This window comes from Lepisma saccharinum, chromosome 17, assembly GCF_977018435.1.
Source record: "Lepisma saccharinum chromosome 17, izLepSacc3.1, whole genome shotgun sequence".
NCBI classification, from domain to species: domain Eukaryota; kingdom Metazoa; phylum Arthropoda; class Insecta; order Zygentoma; family Lepismatidae; genus Lepisma; species Lepisma saccharinum.
In genome coordinates, this window is record NC_139245.1 from 169,807 (window position 1) to 194,013 (window position 24,207).

The 24,207-nt window shown below is 38.5% G+C and overlaps 1 long non-coding RNA gene across 4 annotated transcripts in view; it reads right to left on the minus strand.

Moving 5' to 3' along the window:
* The window catches only part of LOC146001133 (uncharacterized), a 98,521-nt gene extending 74,679 nt beyond the window's left edge, over window positions 1-23,842 (minus strand). For all 4 annotated transcript variants that reach the window (XR_014443520.1, XR_014443521.1, XR_014443523.1 and 1 more), the window contains exon 1: window positions 23,645-23,842. This is a non-coding gene — a long non-coding RNA (uncharacterized LOC146001133). The remainder of the gene's footprint in view (window positions 1-23,644) is intronic.
* Between the last annotated feature and the right edge of the window lie 365 nt (window positions 23,843-24,207).

A 24,207-nucleotide genomic window follows, 5' to 3' on the forward strand; every position in this document is an offset into this window, starting at 1 on the left:
TGATATTTCCACTGAGGTTTGGAACCCTCTGCTTGCAAGAACCATGAGTGCGGACTCATTTTTCAATGCATAAAGCTACTTCTCTCTTCTCTGTAAAGCAAACAACAACTCTTCAATATAAGTGAAACAATTGAATCAAACAAAATAAAGTGTCATATTTCCTTACATTATCAATGGGATTTCTGTTTCAATACAGTATATCCAAGTGAAGTACTGTAAAACTGACAACATGCAGTTATACCATTATTGCTGACGAAAAGGATATGTAGGTATTAGAAATTTAACGCAAGGAATTTATAGAATTGCATTGTACAGGTACCTGATTTAATAACCACACATTAAAACAGGAAGACACTAATAATAAAAGCTTCTGAAAGTTCATATACGAGGGGAATCCTGAAAAAAGCTCCAATGGTGCCAATACGCAGCACTAGTGGTTGGAGAGCGACACACACACACATGCAGGCAGGAAGAAGTGGCATGTAACTGTAATCTGGTACAGTTGCAATGCAGCCGTTTCAGGAGAGTTCTAGGTTAAAGATTGCAGTTCTCATACAGTCTCCCACCGACTGTGATGTAGTCTACATTGCACGCTCAGAATTTGGCACAGAGCCAGCAGCAATCATGTGAGGTGTGCAGACCGGACGTCGTTAGTGACAGTATGGTCAGACGATGGTGCAGACAATTCACGGAAGGCCAATCGAATGTGCACAACTCCATACAGCTGAGTACACTCGGGCCCTTTGCATCACTTCAGGTGAGAGATCTTGGACCCCTCCCTGTACAGCCCTGGCCTTGAATGTACCGACTTTCATCTCTCTGTTTAACTGAATAGGTTTCTGGCAAGGCAAGGATTTGACAGCTACATTGCGGTAGAGATAGTTCCAGTCTTTGCTGTCAGACACATATACCATGGGCATACAAAATTTAATGCCATGCTACGACAAATGCCAGAACAATGGTGGTGATTATGCCAAAAATTAGGTTAGGACTCACTGTTACTAATGCAATAAATTACAACTGATATTCTTGTTTTATTTATGTCTAATCGGTAGGGACCTTGATATTTTGTTATTTTTTCTTAAATTGGTGTATTTTCTAATTTTTTATTATTTACTATATGGTGTTATTTTTCCCAAAATTCACATTTTCATTTTAGCGCATTTTCTGGCAAATATCTCAAATTATACCTTCATGGTGTTTTTAAACTACTGTTTCAAATTGTAAGTCACATGCCTTACGCCTCTTCGTGAGAGTTTGATATCTTGAAAGTTATTTTGGGAAAGTTATTTTCCATACCCCTTTTTTAATTTTAAGGTAAGGATTTTAGATAACAGAATTTTCCCCCTATATTCTGAGGGGTGCATAATAACCATAAGTGGCGACGCACCCAAAAAATTAAAATCAATCAATCTCACGTGACAGATACAGATATATTATGGCACCAAAAATTGGCATTATCTTTTTTGACTTGTTAGTGTTACGTTTTCCACAATTCGCGTTTTTGTTTTCGAATATTTATCTGCCAAATATACCGAAACTTAATACTCCATTGTGCTTCTAAACTATTATTTTAAATTGTAGGTCACATGGTCTACGTATTTTTGTGACGGTTTGATATTTTGGAACAGATTTTTGAGGAAGTAAAATGCCTCCCTGCACTTTTTCATGAAGGTGTATATTAGACCATTGCAAAAAAAATTTTTTTCGAAAGTTTCTTGTGCACCCCTGCCATATTGTTACTATTATTGAAACATAATCGCCTGCAAATTTTCAGGTCTGTAGGCCATGTTTTGACCCCCGCCCACCTCAAAAATAGTTGTCTGATCTGTTGTTTGTAATTTTATATACTTTGTTCATTTTACGGACATTAACAACATGGCAACAATGTGTAACCTATTATATTTTTCATTTATAGGTTGTAACCAAGGCAGATATGAGTGTAAATATGGGGAAAGAACCACCTCATGAAGCAGTTCCTTCAATTTCATCCACACCAAACGGCCCGGTACTTAGAAAGGATGATAGAGAAGTGTCTGAAGCGTGGCTCTTAAGTAATTTACTGCAAGATTTGACCCCGAAAAAAGGATCTCAACTGCCCACCAATGGGGATGTGCTTCGCTACTTTGTTTTTCTCAATCGTGGACCCATGCAGGAAGATAAAAGGGATGATGTTATAAAATTCGTTATCCTGAAGGCAGAAAAGTTTTGGGAGCTTTCTGGCATTCCAGTGACGCCTGTCAGAGCTGGACATTCCAAAGTAAAACTCAATAAATTAATTGTGCAATACGAAAATCTTCGGAAACATAAAACAAGGAAGAACTTCCCAGCTGAGAGTGAAAGCTTTCTCAAATCTCTTCTTCTACACTTTGACATAGCACATGACAATGCTATTTCTATTATAGAACATGACAGATGTAGGACTAGGAAAATGATTCTGGAAGATGTGCAATTCTTAGAAGATCAAAGGTCATGTCGAAAAATGGAGTTAGGTGTTTTTGATAAGACATACTTTGCAAAAGTTATGAGGAAATTATCTCGTAACGAAAAAGAAATTGAGCGTGCTGCGAGGGAGAAGCGTCGCCAAGAAGAAGCTTCAACCAAGACAAACATAAACACAAGTACTAGCCTAGAATTTGATAAAGTTGGTAGCCTTGATTCAATTGATTCGGATGGCTTTGATGCTGAACCTGATGCAATTGAAGATCCTGAGTTTGTATTCCCTTCAACTATCAGTGGTGCAACAGGTACAGGTACAACACTTCGTAGAAAAAGTTCGTCAATTGCTTTAAATCTACCAAGAAATCCATTTACAAGCAAAATCATATCAACCATGGGAGACAGGCTTAATCTATCAGCTGGTCAACGAACAGCATTCATGGGAGCAATTCTTACAGAAGGTGGAGTTCCACTGAAAAAAGCAACTCTTTCAATTAAAAGCACTTGGACAGCAGGTAAGGAAGTTAGGAAATCATCAGTGCAAGCAATTAAGGCTACATTCACAGCACCGAAGCACTCAACACTACATTGGGATGGTAAGCTGGTTCCAGACTTCAAAAAAGAAAACAAAGAAAGACTAGCGATTTTGGTATCTGGTATGCCAGTCTGTGAAGAAGGCAAAGTTCTTGGTATCCCTGTAATTACAAACACAACAGGTGAAGAACAAGCAAGCGCTACGTTTGACCTAGCAAACGAGTGGGAGATTTCAGATAATGTGAGATCCCTTGTTTTTGACACTACAGCTTCAAACTCAGGATGGAAAATTGGAGCTTGTGTTAGGGTGGAAAACCTCTTTGACAAGAAGTTGTTTATGCTGGCTTGTCGGCATCACATATTTGAAAGAATTCTGAGTTCAGTTCACAAAGAATTGTTTGGTGCAACATCAGGTCCTGAAAACACCAATTTCATTCAATTCAGAGACTCTATTTGGTCAACTATTAACACAGAAGCTGGTTTTAACATCCTAGAAATCAAAGACAGGAGTTTGAAACTCACTATGGAAAATTCTATACAATCACTGAAGAGAATACTTTCTACTCCAAATAGAAAGAACTTGCTACCTCGCGCTGACTTTTGGGAGTGTGCTGAATTGATGTTGATACTTCTGGGTGAGGCATCTGAAAGAGGAATACACTGGCTGAAACCAGGAGCAGCGCATCAAGCTCGATGGATGCCATCCATTTTGTATCCTGCAAAGATGTTTGCTTTCAGTGCTCAAGCAGGATATGACAAGGACATGATCAGTAAACTGGAAACACTATGCAAATTTAATGCACTATTCTACGTTGAAAACTGGCTCTCTTCATCCATTGGTGCCGATGCAGTGTATAATGATCTCAAGCTATGGCATGACTTGAACAAGTATTGCAAGCATGATCCTCAAGTTGCAAATGCAGCCATAAAAACCATGGAAAGGCACTTCTGGTACTTAACCGAAGAATGTGCTGTGTTCTCTCTATTTTCAAACAGACTTTCCTCTTCAGGAACGGCAGCAGATTGCTCGAACATTGCTCCGAATTCCTCGACCAAAAGTGTTTGAAAGGGGATATCCAACTTTTCCTATTCTTAGCCACAGTACAAAACTATCATCCCTTATTGGGCCTAAATCCTGGTTAGCGACTGGCTAAGAAAACCTGTTAGTGAATGGCATAATGATCCCAATTATCAAGAAGCTGAGACATATGTGCGGCATGTCAAAGTGGTGAATGATCTGTCGGAACGGGCTGTGAAACTAATCCAAGACTTCTCAACTAGTGTTACCAATGATGAAACACAAAAACAGTTCTTATTGCAAGTGGTCGAATATCACCGCAAAAAAATTCCCAACTTTCAAAAAGAGACATTAAAGAACTTAACAGCACTCTCCTCCACAAAACCATAAATCCAGTAAAGTGATTTCAAATGATTGTGTGTTCACTATTACCATAGTTGTTAGTTACTATATATGGAGTTTGTCTTCTCTGCATAATAAACTGTCTTACATTGCAAACATTTTTGTCATGATTTTAGTGTAGGAAAACGATGATTAATAAACTAAATCAGTTAATCGTGTTGGGCGGGGGTCAAAACATCACCAAATGACCTAAAATTTGGTATGCATTCATATTTTGCCAGTAGAAACAACATAGGAGGGGTGCACCATATAATTTTAAAAATATTTTTTTCCATGCCTACATGCAATGCCCTAGTGTATATGTATAGTAGGGGTGTAGAGTTATGGCCCCACACTTTCTTGATCACGGCTGAAGGTAGGGGTGATGTGATCAGCACCAAGCTCCTGGCTACCTTTATCCCTCAAAGTTTCCTCAAGGTACCAGCTTCATATGATGCTGGGTGGGTGCCGGAGCAGTTTGAATAGGTGGAAAACATCCCGGTTCTCCCCCCACAGGGGATCGACCCTGGGTCTCTCGCATAGTAGTCAGACGCCCTAATGACTGAGCTCCATTATTACTCGCTCGACAAATGCCGATGGTGCGCACTTAACTTGGTAATTCAAAACATATCTCGTGCGACAAATACGAAGATGTGGCTCCCGTGTGACGGTAGATACGCACTTGATCTCCTGTTAGAACCCTGCCACTTTGCTGTGATGCAAATGGTTTTGATAGAAGTTGAAAAAATCGTGGGAAATATGTATATGATTTAATGTGGCTGTCGGAATTATTCCTTGTACGTATAACTCTATAGTTTACTCTTGAGTAAAATGTTGCAAAACTTGCATGTTCTATGTACACACACATGGCTTAGAAAAGACAAGAATGTTGGATTTCATGGCATTTTTGGTTGTTTTAGGACATTTCTTTAAAAAAAAATCGCTAAAAATGCCAACAATTCGCATTTTATGCCAAAATTCGCACTTCGATATTTCCAACGGGCGAAAAATGCATCCAGACATCACCACATTCCTAAACATAACTTCGCAGCAATTACCATTTTCAACGGTTTTCGGGTTTGCGAAAAATCAATAGCAATTAACATTTTTCACGGTTTTCGGGTTTGCGAAAAATCAATGTCCCCACTAATTGGAAATTACTTTCTGGCCACCCCTCGAATAAATCAGTAGATGGAAAGTGAAAATTTAGCAGGGCTGGCAGAGAAAAGTCAATTCTTGAAGAAAGTGATTTGCTTTTATGATTGAATGATTTGATTAAATATGATATTAAAATATTTACATATTCATTATTAGTATTTTATTTCATAATATTGGACATTAACCTTACTCAGTGAGAGATTAATGACCATCTCTCATGAGATTAAACAGACAGGATAGAGAGTGGCGTTAATTTCATTGCAATACTAGTGTTGCAGTAAATTTGAGGTTGGGAGCATGCAGTTGCCAATTTTTATAACATTCACCAATGCAGATTTAGGTTTCACTTTTTCGTGATATTATTCAATATATATCCCATTTGGTTGGATTCTTCTTGATATCGAAGAATAGTGCAATGTCATTGTAAACGTATGTTAACTTGTTCGAAACCAGTAATACGTCAGGATGATGAAAGAAAACCTTTGTAAGAACTGCTACATTAAATAAGGTGAAGTGAGCCAGAAGAGTAAAAAATTCCAGCAGCATATTTGCAGTCTAAAGCTCTTCTTGTTTATGAATTTCGATTTTTGTTGGATGTTGCAGTCCACGCAATTTCTGTCGCATATTGTAGTGAGATACTTTGTCGGGTGGCGATATTCGACAAAAATTGTATGTATCGATGGAACCTATTTGTTTCCATGTTCCTTCAGTTTGCTCAACAAAATGCCTCACTACGACGACCGACAACTATCGGACGGCGCCACCTGCTCTTATCCCCTCCATCTGTTGACAGTTCTGTCCCCTTACTAGTCCCATACAGACAAGAAAAAATGATAATTCAATGCATTTTCCACGTAACATTTAGAGGCTTAACCTTTACTCACCCGATGATACCGTATGGTATCATCAGAGTAAGGTCGTACTGGCCCCATGATACCATATGGTATCGTGCTGATTACGAAATGAATGTGCTTTTTGGACCTTCATACTCTCATGTTTGGGTGGAAACTCTGACACAGGTCTGGAGCAAGCCTGGGAAATTCATATTGATGACAAACCTCCCCCCCTTTCTCCGCAACATATCCATGCCACATTTCCGAACAGAGTTTCACATTTTGGCTCATTATTCAACTTGTATGGCACCCAGGAACATGAAACATGTTTCAATCTCTTTCGAAACGTCCATTCTTTGAAAAGAATACTAAGGTTTGCACCTTCTCCCAAAAATAGCAGGAAAAGAGGGGGCAAACTCCAGATTTTTGTTTCTTTTCATTGAAATTTGGTGGTCGCGCCCCCAAACCCCCCTCCCCCTTCCTCGGTTCGGCATTCTCAATTGTACACGGTTGCATGCTATGATGTTTTAGCTGAAAAACAAAACTTATCCGAATTTCTCCCATAGTGCCCGAGTTATAACAATTTTCCTCCAAAAATGCAAATTACCTATTTTTCGTAAAAAAAAAATAATCACATTTTGGCTTATTATTCAACTTGTATGGCACTCAAGAACATGAAACATGTTACGTTCTCTTGAGAAATATCCATTCTTTGAAAAGAATACTAAGATTTGCGCCTTCTCTCCAAAATAGCGGGAGAAGAGGGGGCAAACTAGATATTTTAATGTTTTTCCATTGAAATTCGGGGGTTGTGCCCCCAAATTCCGCTTCCTCGGTTCGGCGTTCTGAATTGTACACGTTTGCATGCTCCGATGTTTTATCTGCAAAACAAAACTTATCCGAAGTAGATTTCTCCCATAGTGCCAGAGTTATAACAATTTTCCTCCAAAAATGCAAATTACCTATTTTTCGTAAAAAAAAAAATCACATTTTGGCTTATTATTCAACTTGTATGGCACCCAAGAACATGAAACATGTTTCATTCTCTTGAGAAATATCCATTGTTTGAACAGAATACTAAAGTTTGAGGCTTCTCTTCAAAATAGTGGGAGAAGAGGGGGCAAACTCTCATGTTTGTTTTTTTCCATTGAAATTCGGGGGTCGCGCCCCCCAAACCCCCTTCCTCGGTTCGGCGTTCTGAATTGTACATGGCTGCATGCGCTGATGTTTTAGCTGAAAACTAAAAGTTATCCGAAGTAGATTGCTCCCATAGTGCCCGAGTTTTAACAATTTTCCTCCAAAGAGTGTTCGAATTTAAAATTCCCTCCGAGAAGCCCAGGCGAGAGAAATTTCTCTCTCTCTCTCTCTCTCTCTCTCTCTCTCTCTCCTCCTGCCATCACTGGTTTTTGGCACCGTGGTTGTGTTGCGCATAAAAGGGACCTAAAAGTTGAGGCCGAAAATAACGAAAGAGATTTCCTGTTCCCGTGCAGAGTTCCATAACGATATTTTTAAATAAATAAGTAAATTAAAAAGTCAATGGAGACAAAATTCCCTGACTTTTTTTTGACACCTCAAATTCCCTGACTTTTCCCGGTTTTCCAGGTCTGTCGCCACGTTTGTACATGTTTCTAGATATGAGAACAAATGTTCAAAAAAAAAAGTCTTTAGTTGTCCTGGGGCAGCCATTTTTCCAACATGGCGCATGGCTTTTTTGGCTCATGTAGCTCTTTTCAGAAACCTTAATATCTCAAGAACCATAAGAGCTAGAGACCTGAAACAAAATTTACTTTGTAGCTAATGAAGTATACTTACTATGATACTCAAGTATGTTTTGCTTAAAATTGCACCGTAAGTACGAAAATTATGGTGGAAATTGGGGTAACAATAGTTTAAAAATTGAATTTTTAAGCCTGACTTTTTCAATAGAGGGGTTTAGTATAAGGCTTGATTTTTCTTTCATGTGGAGACCTACCTGCAGGGTGTCTGTAAATCAGGGCATGAAATTTCAAGTTTGAAGTCAGTCGCCGGACTAAAATCTTTGGTCGCCACTATTTTACTGATAAATAATAAAAATATGAGCAATTATTAAAAAGAACATACCTTTTGAATTAATGTTTGTGTAGCGCTGTAGTTCTACACTGAAGTACCACTTATTAATCGCAGCTGCTGCGCCAAACACTGAGAGCAAATCATCCAGTGTCTCAGTCTTCAGAGAGTTCCTGTAAGTAGTCTTAAGTCTGTTGTGACAGTTGAAAGCTCTCTCACATGAAGCTGTGCTCAGTGGTAGAACAGCACGAAATTGTGGTCAGTGGTAGAACAGCACAAAATGTCAAAATCTGGAGCAAATTGTGGAATCTTGCTGAACACTCCTCACTGTGAATCTTCTCCAGCATCTGATTCAAAATCAGAGAAGGAAACAAAAGTTCGTATTCTGTCCACTCTGTTAACAGAACATCCACTTTCTCATTATAGAGGCTCGGGTTCAAGTACATGTAGCGCTACTGAAGAATATTTTCTTTGGGAGGCCAACCCAAGGTGTCAAAAACATGGAATCACATCTGTTGATATAGATTGCAATCTTTCTGTGATTTACACCTTCGCATTGTTAATTAAGTTTCCTCTAACAGTCTGAAACTCTTGCTCTCCATTTTGAATGTTTGTGAGCTGCACATCCCTGATCTTCCCTGAAATGGATACATGGTCCAAGAAATCTTGTTCGCTTGGTCCAACATTAGATTCCAAATCATCCAGTGTTCAAGTCTTATTTTCAGAGATGAAATCAAAAATGCTTATTTTGTAGTGCCATGCTTAAAGTACAGAAGCTTAACAAATTTGAATTGCAAACCCTTAGCTTTAGCGCCATCATTGTCTTTTCCATGGGCCACATGTTCAAGATGGGTCACAACAGCTTTCCATGATTGCAAGAGATCTCTTACAGCACGTTCTTTGTTGGCTAACCACCTAATAGTGTTGATATCACTCAGTTTTAGAATTTCTTCTCCTATAACTTCTGACGTTTCTCTCAAGAGGTGAAGTCTTTAGCAGAGGCATAATAAAACTGAAAAATATTCCTAATCACGGAATCAAATGCTCTACGATATTTAATTCCAACACAGCTAACTGCAAACGGTGTGCAAGGCAGTGAATATTTATCATTTTATTACAAATAGCTTTCATTTGCACAGCCAATCCTAATTTGTGCCTGACCATATTTGCTGCACCATCAGTACCCAAGCCTACAATGTAATACTTGTTTCTGTATTTATTTGAACCTACTGTCTTATTAGACGTACACATTTGCATGCTCGACTGATGATCTATCTGTGGATCCATCCATCAGAAGGCTGATGTATATACTACAAAGCAGATCTACAAAGTCCTTAAATTGCTTCTCATGTTTAGCTACATAGTTTGCTACATTAAATAAATTTGTAAGATGGGGTCGGCGTTGAGTGGACACGGGGTTTTCAATCGGCTCACTTTCCAAAACCATGTACGAACATTGGATTGAGATGTTCGGACATGTTTGACACACATTTGAAACAACAAAATTTTAGTCGCCAGCCTCAAACTTTTGGTCGCCAATGGCGACCTGGCGACCGGAAATTTCGCACCCTGCTGTAAATAAAATATCAGTGCTTAGAAATGCAACCCTTTTTTACAGCATGGGCTCAAACATGGCCGTTCATTGAATTTTGACAGTTTTCGGAGTTAAATATCTCGGATGGGTCCTCTCGAAAAATTCTGAAATTTCGCATGAAGGAAGCCCTGCATGAACCTAACTCACAGTAAGAATCTCAAGTTTTAGATTCAACTCATTTTGGTCAATATGAGGTAACGTATGTGACCTAATTTCTGATGTTGCAAAGTAAGGTTAAGCTACATCCCATACTTATAATAATCAAGTCTTTTATTTTTATTTTTTTAAATTTGGGTTAAATAAAGCCTCAGAAACTATAGTAACATAAGATTTTAGTATTTGACTTACCAGAAATTGAAATTACAAGGTATGACAATTGAAAATCTGCAAAATTACAAAGGTTTTATTTTTATTAGGTACCCATGACCAGTTGGTGTCAGCTCCAGTTTCCTATTCATTCTCTTGTCAAATCAGGCAGAATATTTTGTTCTTTCACTAAGTTCCTAAGTAAATTATCAGAAACCTTCAGTTTATCACACATATTTTATCTTGACCAAGTGGTAGCAATCAAACTGATGATTCTGACCTGTTCAACATTAGTTTTCACTAATTTACATTTTTCTTATAATTTCCATTATATAATTGTACTGGCCATGCAAAGGATTGTCACACTTACCTTCCTTTTCTTGAGTTCTAGTACTTTATGAAAATCGACTTTCCAGTTTCCTTTGCACTCCTTGTACGATGTGAATAGTTTTTCGAGCAAAAGCACTTTATTGCTTTTCTGCAATCAGCCTCCTCTGTTTTGAAACAGGAGATACATCAAAAACAGAACAGACTTCATGCATTTCCTTTAGTTGGCAAAAAAAACTCATTTCCACTCTGGCATTTAAGTGAGTCACTTTCTCCAGATATTAAAATTTTACTCCAACATGTCAGGCATATAACTGGTATAAGGCTTACTTCACACTTTTTTGCCTTACCATATAATACAAATTCCCTTACTGAACTTTTCCTTTAAGTGGTACTTCTGAATATCGCAACATACTTTACCATATAAAAAATTATTTTCAATGGTAATTGCATATTGTCTCTAAGCCATCCACCTGTAGTCTTGACCTAAGAAGTGGTTTTTCATTTTCACTGAGTTCCTTAAGATTAATTAGGTCTTTGGGAACCTTACCAAAGTGTATTTATGACAGCCCTCTCCAGTTAAAAATTCAACAGAACACATCATTTCCAGTCACAGATAACGAACATTCACAAGTCACTACTCTTGGCACATTAGGCAAAGGAAGAATGACTGCAGATATTGTCCATGCACAGATCAATTCCAGGCTTGCCTCACATCCTATCAAAACATGTCTCTGATCTTCTGCTGTGCATGACTCACAGCTACTTAAAGGAATGTCTTTTCTTGGAGGAAAGAAAAAAAATGTCGAAACTAAAGGAAACAAAAAAAAATATATTCTACCAGCTTTGACTCTCCAAAATAAATAGCCTACTTCCAGTGGAGTGCCCAAGGAGGGGTTGGTGGGGGTCATAACCCAATACCTTTGGCCTAGTATTCCACAAACAATTATGTTAAAGGCAGGATAATGTGGTAAAAACAGGGCTGTATACTAAAAAGGTATATGTAACCCCTTCCCCTCCCTTCCAAAATTCCTGGGCATGCCACTGCCTATCTTAAGCTGCATGCACGGCTACATTTAAAAAATGTGTGGGAAGCTCAGTTTTAGAGCTGACAATACCAACTGGTCGTGGGTACCTAATAAATAAAAACCTTTTGCAATGAGATTTTGCAGATTTTCAATTGTCATACCTTCTAATTTCAATTTCTGGTAAGTCAAGTATTAAAACCTTACGTTATTATATTTTTTGAGTCTATATTTAACCTAAATTTAAAAAAGAAGAAGAGACTTGATTATTATAAGTATGGGATGTATCTTAACCTTACTTTGCAACGTCAGAAATTAGGTCACATATGTTACCTCATATTGACCAAAATGAGTTGAATCTAAAACTTGAGATTTTTACTGTGAGTTAGGTTCATGCAGGGCTTCATTCATGCCAAATTTCAGAATTTTTCAAGAGGACCCATCTGAGATATTTAACCCCGAACACTGTCAAAATTCAATGAACGGCCATGTTTGAGCCCATGCTGTAAAAAAGGGTTGCCTTTCTAAGCATTGATATTTTATTTACAGACACCCTGCAGGTAGATTTATTTATTTATTTATTGAAATTTCCAGTACAGCAGAAGCCATTTTAAACCAGAAAGAAACAACAGTAAAACAATAGACTAAGGTTAAAAACACAAAAGAAAGCATAACATAAAATAAACAAAAATAAAACAAGCCAAAACAGTACCAAGGTAAATAGATCAGTTTCACAAAAGCATTACTTATGTACAATATTTTCTATGTTGCTGATAAAAAATGAATATGAGGTGAATATATCTATTTGGTTTGAGATTATATTGAACTGATTCGGTAGCCTATGCAATAGTGAACGTTGTATGAGTAAGAGCCTGGGAGTTGTAGTGTGGAAAGTTTCCTTGCTCCGTGTTTTATGTCTAGGCACTCTGAGTGAGTGTTCGTGGAGTGGGATGCTGCATGACTCACAAAGTTTGTTTTCCTTAGTTATGCGCATTTTGTCAAATATTTTGAGGTCGTTCTTTTTGTGTATTATTTCATTTGACCCAAGTTTTTGTTTTTATATTGGGTTGAACCTGCTTTATTTTTACGGGGCATGCAAGATTTATGAAGTAAGTTAGCATGGTCATAAACTTCTTCCATATGTTTTCGGTTTCACATCCTTGAAATACTAGAGCCCAATTGAGATCAACCATTCAAAACTTGAATTAGTACCAGGAATACACCCAACAAACTATTACTTGGTTTCCTATCACTGTCCACGGACTCTTGTCGGGACAACGGGATGCTTGTATTTTACAGGACGTCTGGGAACCCCATGCTAAGACAACCACACCTGACCCATCTAACTTAATGTCGAAAGCATGCGTTCATAACCAAGACGATAAATGTTGGATCGAGAAATAAAAGACTCGCTGCTAATATCCTTTGGCTATATTCTCAAGAACATGTACAGAACACAGTAAAAAACATGACAATCTTCATACTTTTTCTGCGCGGGATGACAGTAATATCTGTGGTAATATAACACAGCATAGAACAAGCAAAATACTGCACAGGCTATTGCCCGGAAAACAGAGTAAACAATATTGCCAGGTGACAACTGCCACCTGAGTTGGCATATCAAACAATAATAGTTTCTTAGGTAATTTTATCTCTCTCCCACTACGTGTGGTACAAGGTTTGGTTTCAGTGGGAGGGAGAATGTCTTTCTGATGTTTCTTTTTGGTTTGTGGTTTAGGTAATGAACTCTTCATTGCTTCACCCTCCACTGCAGTCACCTCCAATGGATACAATCTCTGTACAGGACGAAGTAGTTCACCATGGCAAGTTTTCAGACGTACCAATCTTGTCACTTGATCCTTACCTGGAAGAATCTCAGTTACACAACCCAATGGCCAATTATATCTTTTCATATTGTCAAAAACCAATCAACACAATATCTCCTACCCTGACAGACCCACATGCTCTGTTTATGGCCTTTTGCGTTAACTGTCCAAGATACTCATTCCTGAAACGATGCCTGATATCTTGTCTCAACTTCTGACAGTAACGGAGACGATTGTTGAGCATTGAAGAATCCACATGGTCACAATCAGGTACACCAGTCTCCCTGATTTCTTGTAAAAACATAGCAGGTGTTAGAGGAACTAATTCTGTCTCACTTTCATACATGTAGGTAAGTGGACGTGAATTAATTATGGCTTCAAAGTCACAGAGGATTGTTGTCATTTCTTCGTAGTACAAAACTGATTTTCCGAGTGTTCTTTTCAACAGACCCTTCAGGACACGAACCAATCTCTCCCAAAAACCACCCCACCAGGCTGCACTGGGTGGAATGAACTTCAACTGGATTCGCTGAGCTGTGGAATATTCTTCAACTTTCTTCCAATCGAGTGTCATAAATGCATTCTCAGTTCCTCTGAAATTGGTACCATTATCACTGTAGATTACAGAGGGTCTGCCTCTCCTTGACACGAATCGTCTAAAAGCCTGGATAAAAATCCCAGTTGATAGAGAAGTAACTGCACATGTAAAAAGGCATATCCATGCCTTTTTGCCATCTTTAAGATAAACAGGTCCTGCAAAGTCCACACCTGTTACTTCAAATACATTAGCATCTCTAACTCGATCAGCTGGCAATGGTGCTGGAAGAGCTTGGATTGGTTTGGCTGCGTGTCTCCTGCAAGTAACACATTTCGAGAGCACTGAACGTACAGCTCTTCTACCACGAAGGATCCAGAAGTTCTCTCTTAAAATACTTAGTAATATGTTTACACCTGCATGACATGCTTTCTTGTGCCAATACATTATCAGCAATTTAACGACTGGGTGTTGTGCTGGAAGAACTATGGGAAGCCTGAAATTTTCAGTATCTTCTCTGGCAATAATTTTGGTTTTCAAACGAATAATCTTGTCCTTGCCCTCATATGTGCACAAAGAGGAAAGGGATTTGTCATCCTTTGCTCGGAATGCTTCTTGTTGTATTAGTCTTAATACTGCATTTTCTGCTTCCTGAAGTTCGCGAACACCAAGATCTCCAGATCTATGAGTCTGCGAATTTCTACTATTATACAAAAATCTTTTGATCCATCCAATGAGTCTAATCACTTGGTTATAGTTAGAGAAATATCTGTAATACCATCTAGACTCAGCATCTTGAGCTTTCATACTAAGCATCGTTGATGAAGGTAGCACATTCCTTCTTTCTCTGTCAACTTCCTCCTTGTTGATAAGAAACTCCATCGGTGGCCACTCACACGGATCCCCTTTCAACCAATGAGGTCCCTCCCACCATAAGGATCTCAACAACTGCCTTGCATCACAACCTCTTGAAGGAAAATCTGCTGGATTCATTTCACTGGGTACATATTTCCATGCACTGGGATCAGAGAGTTTTCTAATTTCTTTAACTCTGTTCCCAACAAATACTCCCCAGACTCCTTCTCGTCGAATCCAAGTCAGCACCGTAGAAGAATCAGTCCAAAAGATAATGGAGTTATCTTTTAAATTCAAATGTTCGCGAATCCTGGTTGCTAGCCTTGCTCCCACCATCGCGGCAAGCAATTCTAGCCGAGGAATTGAACTATTCTTTGGAGCCACTCGTGCCTTTGCCTCAATCAATTGTACGCTAACACCTCTCCTTGTGTCAACCCTTATGAAAACTGCTGATGCATATGCCACTTGGCTAGCATCACAGAACACGTGAATGCTCATAGAGTTAAGTTCATTGGATTCATAATCCCAGCCCATGAAACTTCTGGGTATCCTTACCTCTTTCAACATCGGCAATTCTTGTACCCAGTTTAAAAACTGTGTTCTTATTTCTTCACTAACTTGCTCATCCCATCCGAGCCCCTCTGCCCAAGTCTGCTGAAGTAACAATTTTGGTAGAAGAGTCACGGGACAAGTAAAACCTATAGGATCAAATATACGGTGTGCTACAGATAATATCACACGTTTCGAAACTGTCTTGGGCTCAACATCTTCAATGTCCAAATTAACTGTAAATGTATCAGCTTGAGGATTCCAACTGAGTCCTAACACTGAAGTTGGGCTAATGTCCTCATCAACCCTTTGAGGGACTGAATACTCCCACCCTCTAAGGTCAAAACCTGCTTCAGCCATAACTGCACGCGATTCTCTTATAAATTTATGGAGATTTTTGCGATTGTCTACACTGGTGGCACAATTGTCCACATAAAAGGAACCTCGTAATTTTAAAATAGTATCTTCTGTATAAGCTAAGTCTTCCTTCCCGAAATGACAACTCTGCAATGCTTGATCCAAATGATGTTCAATAACAGCACCCAACAGAAATGGACTGCTCGTAACACCAAACACTACACGAGTATGTCTGAATTCTTGAACCGTTCCAGTATTAATATCATGCCACCAGAGAAATCTCAGGTAGTCTCTATCTTTAGGGTGTACAGCAATTTGTAAAAAAGCTCGTTTAATATCTGCTATAACTCCAATTTTTTCTTTCCGAAAATGTAGTAAAATATCAGCAATAAGAGCAATCAAGTTGGGTCCAGGTTCTAAACATTGGTTCAAAGACGGTTGTCCTTTTACTTTAGCAGAAGCATCAAACACTGGTCTAATTTTTGTCGTGTTACTGCTCTCTTTCACTACATGTCGATGGGGTAAGTAATGGCCAAAATTCTCTGTTTCACCCTCTGGAACCACCTCAATGACTCCCTCGGACAACCATTCTTGTAGCACTCCATCGTAACTCTGCAACAGATGTTCTTGTTTCAACTTCTGTGTAGTTGACCAAAGTCGTTTCTCTGCTAGATCTTTATTGGTGGGGAGAGGCGAACAATCTTCCTTCCATGGTAACTGTACTTCATATCTTCCTTCAGCATTGAATGTCAGTGTCTGCAAAAATTGTTCTTTGACAGCCCGTGTGTGTTCTTCCGCAGACTTCTTGGCAATGGGATCCTTGATTCCTATGGTATCCAGTTCCCACAGATCAGCTACGGCTTCACCAACATATAAATTCGATACCAACAAAGCTGTATCTGATTTTCTGTTTTCACCTGGAACTTTACCCATAAGTGTCCATCCCAGCTGAGTTTCCACAGCCACTAAACCACACTTTAATTTCACAACATGGCCAGTCAGTAATTTACCACAAACATCCGCACCAATAAGAATTTCAACTGGACCTTTCATCTTACCAGTATCTGTTAACCTTATTTGACTTTTGTTCAGCTCATTTAACCAAACACCTGGTGTTACATAAGGAATCTCACCACATATTGTATCTTGATCAAGAACATCAAATGTGCACGAATATTCTCTCTCAATGCTACATACCTTAACATTATAAACATTATGATTACAAGGACTAAACATGGTACCACCAAATAGCGAATGTATCAAACTTTGTTTGCGAATGGAGTTATAACCCATATCTGTTACAAGAGATTTGCATATATACGATTTTTGTGAACCTGTGTCAATAAGAACTCTCACATTCCTGCTCGTATTGTAGTTACCTTTCAAATCTACTACCAATGTCTGCATGAATACATGCGGATTTTCAAGTTGGTTTATCAGTGTATTGTTTACCTCAGCATTTGATTCTTTGCCTTCAGAATAATGGTCAGAATCATTATCCTTGTCTGAAATATTAGGACACATCAATACAACATGCTTTTTCTTGCAAACAATACATTTCAAATTGGCCTTGCACTTCTTCGAAAAATGACCAAATTTTAAACATGCAAAACAATGCTTTTTATCTTTTAGAACCTTCTGTCTTTCAGAGAGAGACATTTTCTGGGCTTTAAAGCAATCATATGAACTGTGCTTACCACCACAGAACACACAACTTTTCTCCCTACCACCACTGACACTCAACAAATCTGTCGCACTGGGGATAATAGGCTGACGCAGTGGAGAACACCTTTTCTTCCGAACTTTCACTGCTGCACCATCCAATTCAAACCCAGCTGCTGCAAGGTTGATTCGTTCTTCTCCTTCCACTTCAGCTCGCAGGAATGACATCAAGGACTGCAGTCTTCCGGTCGGTGTTGTCTCATTATTTTCCTCAGCAGCAGACAATGTTCTTCTCTGCCACACACGCATCAAATCCTCTGGGAGACTGGACTCCACCAATGGAAACAGCATTGCTGCATATTTGTCGCTGGTAACACCCATCGATTCTAATGCTCGAAGTTGGGACTCCAGTGTGTCATACAAAGTGCTCAAACAAATTTTTTCTTGACGGTTCAACACCTTTTGTAACACCAATTTTAGCAGTTCACGCACGTATTTCACGAGCATATCATCGCGACCAAAACGTGATTTCATGGACTGCACAACTTTCGGGTAATTTTCTTTTGTTGGTGGAAAACTGTTCACAAGCTGGCATGCACGACAACCTTCAATTGTCGCTTGTATCAAATACTGAAACTTGTCCTCTGCAGGAATTGTATCATCTTCATCGATCTTCTTGAATTGTCCCCAAAAATGTAACCACTCTTTCAAGTCCCCTCCAAACTTCTTCAGTTCGATTTTAGGTAACTTGAATCTTCGATTCTTTACTTCCGAAAACGACTCGCCTTGACAGCAGTTTCCTTCCGACAACTTCAAAAAGTTCGACACTTCAATACGTCGCTTGTTGAACAAACACTGATAATCATCCGACACTGACTGTTCTTTCCCTAACTCATTTTCACTAGCACCAGATTCCAACATCAAATCAAAAATAGTTATGTCAGCCGCATGCAGATCACTTGCCTTATTTTCAAGCAACTGGATATTTGCATGAATAACATTCCTGTCCGGAGTTTGCATCACTAACTCATTTGCAATCTTCTCCGAAACACGTGTAAAAGCTGACCTAGCCACTGCACGGCTTTTCTTGAGACGATCAATGTCCGTTGACATTTTTCCGATATTTGCACTTACTTCTTCTCCGGTCCAACACAGAAAGAAAGACAGGTCCTGTCACGGTCGCCAATAAATGTTGGATTGAGAAATAAAAGACTCGCTGCTAATATCCTTTGGCTATATTCTCAAGAACATGTACAGAACACAGTAAAAAACATGACAATCTTCATACTTTTTCTGCGCGGGATGACAGTAATATCTGTGGTAATATAACACAGCATAGAACAAGCAAAATACTGCACAGGCTATTGCCCGGAAAACAGAGTAAACAATATTGCCAGGTGCCAACTCACATAATATCTAACAATAGTCAACAAATGGCTGTTGGCTAGTACCAGAATTATATAGAAGTATATGCAAATTAAAAACTAGTCTCATGGAAACACACAGTAAGTAATCACTAAAACTCCGCAGTGGGTGTCAACAGATGTAAATCAAAATTGAACCATGTAAAAATTCCAATAAAACAAACGGAACTTGGGCCAAAAACTGAAAAAAGACCAACCAAAAAAAATTTGAAACTTTCATGATCCATGAGCACATTTCAATGTTTTGTAAGTGCAGTTTGCAACCTGGTGAAAAAAAACTAGCTTCACCTTCCTTAAAGCAATGAGCATGGTTTGGATTTTGAAAAATAGTTACTTATGTTAGATAAAAAAAATTAAAAATTATCTGACATAAGCATACATGCTCCCCATGGACAAGGCATTCTCCATTGATAGAAGGTAGAATTCAAACCTGTTGGATGCGATCAGTACTAGAAAGCATTTAGGACAGTGCTCGAAAAATTTACCTCAAAGCTAGGCACCAGGAAACCACCTACTAGCAATTGTGCATACTACAGTGTGTTTCAAAAGTCGTGCAATCCAAACTTTGAAAATACATTATTTTAAAAAGAAACACTGTTAATTTGCTGAAAACATCTGAGAACTGATTTTCAACAATAAATACCAACTCTTGAAGAATTTGAGGGGATCATTTGTTGGTGTTTGACTGGTTGTAAATCAGTTGCTTTGTGAGGTACAGCAGAAGCAGGACATTTTTATTGGAAATCCTCTTGCACATGAGTGTAAGAATGAGTAGTAAAATACTCTTCAGCAATGCACACGCACTGCTCCAATGAATATGCCACGCTGAATCAATTAATAACACAGGCACAGTAGCGGTGAAAATGAGTGAAGAGAATTCAATGTAACCAGGACCAGCCTAGGATTCTCTCAAGAGTCCAATTTCGGCACAAAATCTTAATATACGATTTTTCACTTAAATGTATAGACACATGCTGCATGCAACTGTTGGCAATATTTCGACCTGCTAGTGTTACCATATACGGAGATATGTCCAAAAAATGGCACTTTTCACTCAACCCATAAAATTGCCCGTCAAAAATTCATCAAATGTTGCACATGACCAATATTGGTCGCAAATGACAGACTGACATGGCATCAGTCATCAAATGTCTAATTATGACCCTTCGATAATTTCTTACGGTAATGATAGTATATGCCGGAGACGGATTTCTTAAAATTTACAGGAGAAAAGATGAGAAAGTACTTACGGAATTGCATTCTTGAGGACTTTCTGAAGCCGGGGAAATTGTTTTTTTGAATCGTGCAACTTATTTGGCCTGTAAGTAAGGTATTTTTCGTCATTCATGCATCTCCGTTGTACGATAGCTCGTGCCGCCATTACCGTCGACTACGTGAATCAAATGTTCCGTGCGTTCGATCATGTAACCCCCTGTCAGTGTAGCAACCACGCGGTAGTTTTACAAGATGACGTGTGAGCGGGGTTTTTTTTTTTTCAATTTAAGGTAAGACTCTAGTTTCCTAAGGAATACGTGTCATATATCGTTGGAAAGCTTATTTTATAAGGAATTGAACAACGTAAATCCCAAAGCGAGGAAAAATTTCCTGAAGGAGTGAATCGAGAAACCGATGTTGTCCAGATATTCGTAATTGAACGTACTGAGGAATTTTTTAGATGATGAAGCACATATTTAGGGGTGAAATGAGTGCTAATGGAACCTAACCTAACAGGCCTAACCTAACCTCGTAGGCATACCTCGACCCCGTGAATGGATAGTGGGGCTATGCCGGGTGCCGCACCACGATCGTGCACCGCGAACGCAAAGAAGCAATCACCATGCAGATAAGGACGTAAAGTAGAGTCTAGCCTCAATTTTAGCTTAAAAACCTTTTGTGAATAGTTTGTGTGGCATTTATCGGTTCATAAGTTTGTAAACACTGCACATCAGCTGACGATACTGCATATCAGCTGACGACAGACAACGTGAGCCAAGATTTGCCCACCGAATTAGCAACGACCAATAAATGATTATAATGTTAAAAATAACGCTTTTTTCATGGAAAAAAAAGTGATCCCAGCTTGAAAAATGTTCCGGTATGCACATGAGGTAAGTAGCAATGATTTTTATTTGAAAATAAACGAGTTTAATGTGTCTCCGGCTTATACTACTGGTACCTTTCTTACATATTTTTCTTACAAGTTCATTTCTGGAAATAATTGAATGCTGCTTTCCTTCAGTTATTAATTTATATAATTTTCTGTACGGAGTAAACTGATAAGTTTAAGCATTGAAAAATCTCAATGGATGAGGCTTTATAATGCAGAAACCCCGGTGTAAATATCTCTTACGGTTTTCATCATATACATTTCCAAAGTTCGGGTTATGCGACTTTTGAAACACACTGTATAAGATGCTGAGCATCACGGTATTCAAAACATCACTAAATTATTTGAGAAAGCAGGAAATAGAAGATAAAGGGTAAGAAATTGTTACTGACTCTATGGAATGTTCACAACGTTGATAAAAAAAAATTATTTGCTAACTGCAATTTGAACTTAGAATCATCAAAATTTCATACATATTACAGCAAAAGATCACAGTCGCCAGGCTGAAATTTTTAGTCGCCATGGCGACCTGCAACCGGGATTTTTCGAGCCCTGATTTAGGGATTTTGTAGTGCTAACCTAACAAAAGCACTTAGGGTTATTATTAAAATGCTAAGGGAACTAAACCTGACACACCTAACCTTACTATGAAAGCATGTATTCGGAAGTGATAAACCAGTGTCAAGGAAACACAGGTAAATCGAAATCGAACCATGTAAAAATTACATGATGAAATCGCAATAAAACGTGAGGAACTTGGTCCAAATTTAGAACAAAAATTAGGAGTACTAAGGTTTGTGGTGTGGATCAAGAACACAATTATGCTACAATTATGCTCCTCATTTTCTAAAAATCTTTTACATTATAAAACACTATAGTTTATGATACTACAAAGTTCCAAGTTTCAGAAATGTTGGCCAGAGTTCTGATTGCTTAATTCCGAACTAATCATGATATACCTAGTGCAATTACTTCATGCAATTTAAAGATTTACGTCGTCAAACATCAGTCGCATACAATTTCCGGTTCAGTTCTAGAGTACATTTTTCCTCATCAAAAGCCAACATGGTATTAGGGCTAAGTTATTTGGAATTTAATCGCAGAAATATATTCACTTTACATGAAACTGTGCCAAATGCACATTTCTTAGGTGCACAATTAAGCACTTATTACAGTTGCTATCTGGAACAGACAAGTTTATTCAATTTGCAGCCTGGGTGCAAACATGCTAATTTCGTTTGGTAAAAGTTTGGTATATCAGAGACACATTTCTTCATTTTTACACAAGAAGCTACTTACGGAAATGAGATTCTGCAAGCTTTCCAACATTCGTCGAGGTATTTTCTTTCATCGTGGAATATATTTGACCGGGAAATCATGGATTTTCCAAGAGAAATTTCTCACCGTTCCACAATTGCCCTACGACAACCAGATGCTGCGTACGTTTGATGATGTAAGCCCCTGTCAATGTTTCAAACCCCCTTTTTTATTATTATTTTTTACTGTGCTTACCTAACGTAACCAAACCTAACCTAATCTTATCAGAAATAATTCGTGGGGCTATTGGTCAGCTACCGTGCATAATGGTTCGTGGGGCTATCTGTGAATGGTTTGTGAGGCTATCCGTCAGCTACCCGTGAATAATGTATAATTTCCACTATGGTGAATGTCTGTTATATCGGAGACACATTTCTATCGAATATTTTCAGTTTCAAATGGTTCGTACTTACCAATTGTGTATTGCTTAACATATTTGAAGGTGCCATTATGCTTTTTACACGAAAATAACTTCGATTTTTCACATTGCGATAAATTATTTTGGGTACTTTCTTCCATTGCGGAACATACAATATGGCGCGCATAGCTGTGGATCATGGCACGTCGTGCTTGTGTTTTGTCAATTTGGAGTGTTTCAACCTTCTTAACCGAAAAATACCTACTTTCGTGTTCATTATGTCATCACAAACCATTGACGGATAGCCCCACGAACCATTTCCGGCAAGGTTAGGTTAGGTAAGCATCATTAAAAAAAACAACGGCATAATGTTGTCGCTTTGCACAAAATGCAAGTTTATTATATCAAAAGTGCTTATTTCTTGTTGTGCAGCATTCTACGGTGAGAAAGTACCTCCACGAACTTTCAAAATGCTACAGAAACTCATTTCCGTAAATAGTTTCTTCTGTAAAAATGAAGAAATGTGTCTCCGATATAACAGACATATACCATTTCCACCGGTGACGAACACGATAGTAGGTATTTTTCGGTGAAGAAGGTTGAAACACTGCATACCCACAACTTGAGTCAAGACGTACCCGCCATATTGTGTGTTCCGGAGGGGAAGAAAAGAATAAGAAAAAGCACTCACAATGTGAAAAATTGCGTTTGTTTTCGTGTAAAAAGCATAATGGCACCTTGAACTATGTTCCGTAATACACAATTGGTAAGTACGAACCATGCGAAACACAAAATATCTGATTTTAATGTGTCTCCGATATACCGAACTTTTACCTTTCTTTTTTTTCTTTTTTAATTTTGCTCGATCATAATCTGGTACCACAAAAACTATCGAGAACACAACTTTATGCTAGAAGAAATAGGTGCTTGAATTTAGAGCAACAGAAATATGGCTCTACATACATGCAATAATCATACAAGCTGGATAATTACCTTAATATAGTTTTCACGTTCAGTGCTTCATGGTGTGTTCTTCTGACCGCTTTGACAAAGGAATCCATTAAACTTCAGTTCTTTTCGTTCTTTCTAGCTGAATCTAGGACTACATAATACATGACAGTGACAGTCAAAATTCGAACCAAACAGCTGTATGATCACGTGATGCACGGCGCCAGGTGTGTGCGATGCGAAGGAGATATAATTCCAGGGGGTGTTCATTCGGCGGCGCAGATCGTATGCGCAGTTGTCCGTGGATGCATTACGTCATCGTCGAAAAGCTCGGCACGGAAAAGGCTAGTTCCTTATGCAAATATTGAGATATTTGACAACTAATATCTTCTAAAATATAGTAGCAGGGGTAAAGTTACAACTTTTACTGTTAAGATTCATCCTTTCTAATCAATTTATCACAAAGTTGATCCAAATGTGTAAAATGGTTTTCAAGAAATCGTGTTACGAAGGAACCCCTGTTTTGTTCTCTCCAGGCTTCCAATGTAAGGGAGTTTTAACTTAAGCGCGTTGGATTTATTTTTGTTCTATGTTTTGAAATAAGATTC